Here is a 5967-nt window from a genome sequence, read left to right on the forward strand (position 1 = left end):
CTAAATACCATTGGTCATTAAAGAGAAATTTGAGGGATTGTAGACATGTATCAAACCAATCGACCCGCTTTATGAAAGTTTCGAACTTATTCGCATTAGGACCACCTACGAACGTATCAAAGCGATCCGAGCCCGTCTATGCGAGTTCTGACTTTATTCGACATAGAATCCTTTAGGAACAAAAACTCTTTATGCAACATTTACTATCCAATCATACAAAAGACACAAGGACGATAGCTCAAATATATTAGGAATGCTAACATCAAGAAGTGAATAGGAATCGTAGACATGCTCGGATCGTAAGAATAGAGTTACCCCAAGGCTCGTATCATATCATATCTTACTTACCTCTAAGACATGCCAAAAGAAAGAAAGGGTAAGCTTTACATACGTTCCACCTCTTATTAGCTACGCTTATTTGTCGGGCGTGCAAGTCTACATTTAAGAGGATTTACATTAACATTAGCCTCTTTATCGCACACTTGTTCCAGTTTCAAATCAAACTATTCCATATCCGCCGAAAATCGGCAAAGATCTCCCCCGTTTATATGCCTAGCCCAAATTCTCGGTCAACAACCAACAACAACAACAATAATACCAACATCAACAACACATTATTCATACCAACATATTCCCATAAACGTCCACACGACGTTTTTCAACATACAACAACAACGTGCACTTTTCTTCCATCCTAATCAAGGAGTACAATCTCATCAATACGCCAAAAATGTTAGGTACTATTTTTATATGCGTAAATCAGTCCATCAAACAGCCACAACACGTTCAAAACTTGACCTATAAACACAACAACTGTACAATACAACACTCTATGACCTTTTCTCCATAACTAGTTTCATTTTTAAGGCTTGCTAGACCTTCAAATAAACTCAACATAAAAGATGGGATAAATAAAATACCTTATACTTGAAGAAACTCAGCCACATCAACTTTCTCCAACGCCAAACTTAAGTAGAAGCAAGAACAATTACCTTTCACGGACTAGTTTGGCGTAATCTTGTTAAATTCTTGATTTATCGGACTATAGTATTTGGGAGATGTTTTGAGAGGCTTCTAGGACTATTTGGAATGTTAATATGCTGAAAAAAATGGGCTGATGGGGTATTTATAGCCCCCCTAGGTCGGTTCCACCGACTTATTCATGTGGGGCCCGCGGAACCATTTGGCGGCTGGGGGTCTTGCTCTTTAAAAAGGCCATAACTCTTGATTCCGACACCGTGCGAGAGACTCACGACCTATGGTTGGAAATCTCTTTCAATTATCTACAACTTTTATTCTTGTTTTTTTCCAAATTCCAAACTTATAATGCCGTTTTTGCCCCTCAAGTCGGCTCATCCAACGTTTCCTTAAATCGTCCTTTTGGAGGGCTTATGTCATATTTGGCTTATGGGTCCTTCTTAGGACTCGTCAACTTTTCATGTACTACTTGTATCACTTATAATATATCCTTTACAAAATCTCGACATGTGGGCCCCACCTTAACTCATGGTTTCCGAGGGCTATCATCGAGTGATCATGTGCCACCGATTTACTCATACACTCTCCAAATGTCACATATATGTTCTTATGCTCGGATAACATACTCTTCATCCATAATCCTTGTGTAACCTACAGCTTCTCTCCCTCCGAGCTCATGCACCGAGCCGTCACGATTCTTGATAGCAGCGAAATTTTCCAAGGTGTAACAAGAAACTACATTAACATCATATTAGCTTCTACAACAAACCACAAACAATTACTGACTCTAACTTGAACCTATTTAACCCTTCATTCTCATCAGTGAAATCCATAACAACAACAACCAAATACCGAGTAAAATTTGTTCACCATTCTTCCACAAAACGGCCACTACACGGCCTCAACACCAACATACATAATTCCATGAATTTCATCTATAACTACACCTTACAACACGCTCGAACCATCCTCAATACATGTAAAAGAAAGATTAAACCTTACATTTAACACTTGACACCAACTCGACTAGAATTTGTGAATTAAGAATGAATGTTTTGATTGCTCCAATGGATACTTCACGTTACTAGGGACCTTCCAATAGGTTGAAATACTTGAAGAACATTAAATTTGATCAACATTTCACAAGCATCAAGCTCGGCCGGCCCGTGGCTGAGAGCTTCTCTCTCCCTCTCTAAGTTTTCTAAGGTTGTGAAGATGATGAAATGGTTTCCTTGTCATCAGTTAACCTTATATATGATGCCTAAGAGGTGGACACATGTCCCACTCATGGCTTGAGCCAATCAAATTTGTCCAAGCTACGGGTGGGGCCCACACGACCACTAATGGCTACTTAGTGAAATAATTAAACTTTTAATCCCACTTAATAATCTAATCATGGTTAATTAATCCATAATCTTCATTAATAATTCCATACCAAATAAAATTTATAAGCAACTTGTGCATTAAAATAAAATCGGAGGTTAAACGTCTCTACCTCGTATCCCAAAATAGTCTTGTCTTAAACTTGTCGCGATTAGCTTAAAATATCCCAATGTACAAAAATATGGGATATAACAACGCTCATCTCTTTGTGGATGTTGTTGCTCTTCTAAGTTCTGGGCATGGGCCTGAATGCGAGAAATATCCATCCCATCTTGCAATGAAGCCGTCAAGTAGTCCTTGAACAAATGTGGCCCTAAGACACTCACAAACCTGTGCACCCTATCTCCCATGTCGGCTACCATAGTCGGAGCATATCTAGCCAATGAATTAAACTGGAGGCTATACTCTCGGGCGCTCATATTTTCTTGTTTGAGATTTAAGAACCTATCCGCTCAAGCTCGGCGGACCTCGGGTGGCAAATAGTGGCGGATGAAGGCATCTACAAATTCTTGCCGACTGGAGAAGGCGCATTCTCTTTTCTTGATGATATCCAATTATTATACCATAAGATCGCCATATCCCGGAGTCTATAAGATGCTAACTCCACAAATTCAGTCTCGGAGGCATGAATAATCTTCAATGTTCTCAACATTTCATCAATAAAACCTTGCGGGTCTTCTTGGGCTTTGACCCGAAAACTCAGGAGGATTCAAACTCATGAAATCACGGGCTCTAGTACTAAGCGCCTTACTGTCCTTGAACTGTACCTAGCCGCTGTGCACGGGGGGCGATAACTAACTGCGTCAATAGATGAATAGCCTCGGTCATTTGTTGACCGAAGTAACCGGGGAGGAACTAGAGGCATAGGAGCTGGATCTGAAGCCCCCTCTTGTTCTTCTAAATTAGGCGGAGTGGGAGAAGTATCAGATGGAGCCTCATTATGTGATTTACCCTTTTCTACATTCATTGGTAGCTCCCTTTCTACCCGCCTTTCTACCGTAGTCTTGCTCTTCTAGGCGGCTGTAGCTTTTCACTTTACCGGCATCTCTGAAATCATAACACACTATTAGGGAGGAGAAAATTTTATAACATGGCTCTATCGCACGATCCCATAAGAAGAAGAACAATCATTTTTCCTAAATGCCCTATAGCCTCCTGTTTATTAGTGTGGCGCGCAACACACCATAAACAAGACTCTACTAGACACGGCTCGTAGACACTTCCTAGGATTGAATTGCTCTGATACTACTTTTGTCACGACCCAACTAGGGGCCATGACAGGTACCCGGGGCTAACCACCGAGCACCACTTTACTACTACTCATCATACTTATCCTGCATTCATTCATTAATCTCGTACTCTTAATCATAGGAAAACCATTTTCATTTGAAACATATTCACCTTTATATACATAAGCCATTTGGCTATCAAAATAATACACTTATAATAAGGATATCATGAGACCTACTACCCACACATGCGTATCTACGAGCCTCTACTAGAGTACTAGACATATGGACGGGACAGTACCCCGTCGTGCCCAAAATATATATGTACACAAAAATAATAAGCAATGGCACCTCCGGAATAATGGAGTGCTCTCAAAGTCTGCTGATAGCACCTATGAATGTGGATCACCTCCCTGTCTGCCTGTGGGCATGAACAAAGCGTCCAAAGAAAAGGACGTCAGTATGAGCATTGTACTGAGTATGTAAGTCATAAACAATAACAATACATCAATGAAACAAGGGGATATCAAATGAAGAACAATCGTGATCGACCGCCAGCTTTTAATAGAAATAATGTACATCGACTTGCTTCACAAGCATTATCATCATATCATATATATATATATATATATATGTATAAGTGGCCGACCATATAGGTGCAGTGTGATCATCATTAGCCCGCGTCCGGTGCCTCCCGCGTCCGGGTAACCATCATGCCCCCCACTACAGTGGTGCCGCCCATGCCACCTAGACATGGTGTATACGCTACCCGCCTTAGCGGTGTCTACCCAGCCAAATAGATGCGGTGTAACATCATCATCATGTACTCATCATAGTGCATGCATAGAAACTCAAAGACAACTATACTTCATCGGGGTGATATAAGGTCGTGAACCCCCGATTCCATTATGGAGCATTCATACTCTCTCCCGCCTCACCTTGAAGGAATTAGCATATAAGGTGAGTGTATACAATAAACGACATCAATGGATCATAGTTAGAATCATTAGCTTTGGGATCTTTAGACTTAACTCATCATCATCACTATCATGCTCATAACATATCTCGTTTCTGTATCTCATGTTAAGCTCCTTATAATCATAGGCTCATAATTGCCGGAATGTAAGAAGGTCATGGGAAAATAAGAGAATTCATGCCATTGGAGTCATGCCTTAGAAGAAAGGGACTAGCCTCACATACCTTTTCGTTTAGCTATTCTACGGCTTGGTCGTTCTCCTTCAATGCTCACGTTTCTACCTTCAAGAGAGTTCGTATTAACATTAGCTAATCGATCACATGAACAGGCTCAACTAAAGCTAGAGAAAACTGAGCAGCATTTCCTTTGTTTATGCAACTTTCCTCATATCATATATCAACTCCCAAACATCTATAATTACATTCACAACATCATAAGCAACAATCTTCATTCGTCTACATTATTCACATTTCACAATTTCACTTCAATTCATCCATAATCATGGTCATAGTACACTGGTACGTTTTCTCACATATAATTCTTATCCCATGTTCTTAATGTCATTTATCACATACTTATAATCACAACATATCAAGAATCAAGACTCATTTCAAACTACTACTCAAAAATGCCACTATTCTCACATTCATGACCCATTTCTATCTCTTCCTATAATCCAAGTCTTTCAACCTCTCAATACTTTAAACAATATGGAATGATCATAAAACTTACCTTATATAGTGTGGAAATGAGCCTTGAGTGGAAATACCTCACTTGAGCCAAAACCCTAATTCACTTCCAATGGAATTTCTTGCCTTGGATGAACTCCGATGAGTTCCTTACACTTGATTTCTTGGTTTGATGAAGTTGATCATAAATTTCTCTTGAGTCCTTGTGGAAGAAGGATGGAGAGCTTTCTAGAGTGTTCTTGAAGTGTGGAGTGAAAAATGAAATGAAATAAATGAGGTTGAGGTCCCTTATATCAACTTAAAAATTTGTCCCGACTCGGTTATACGGACCAACATACGGTCCATATAATTTATATGGACCGTATGTATGGCCGTACATTTGGTCCAGTGAGGGCTGCCATTTTGGGCAGAATATACAGCCTAACATACGGCCAGTATATTTATACGGCCAATATGTTGGGCCGTAAAATGCCCAGCTTTTTCGAACTCGTTCTCATCGACTCGTTTGATCTCCAATCTTTATGGAACCTTCTTAACACTTATTTAACACCTCATTAACAATCTAAGGGACATTTTAACTCTTCTCCAAGCATCATTAAGTCATCACTAACTCACATTTCCATAAATCCTTTCCGATACATAACGTATACCTCGCCTTTCTTGGTAAACTTTCTTCTCTTGCCTCGAATGTCTTTGAAATCTCAATTAGGGT

The sequence above is a fragment of the Lycium ferocissimum genome, chromosome 12, assembly GCF_029784015.1.
Source record: "Lycium ferocissimum isolate CSIRO_LF1 chromosome 12, AGI_CSIRO_Lferr_CH_V1, whole genome shotgun sequence".
NCBI classification, from domain to species: Eukaryota; Viridiplantae; Streptophyta; class Magnoliopsida; order Solanales; family Solanaceae; genus Lycium; species Lycium ferocissimum.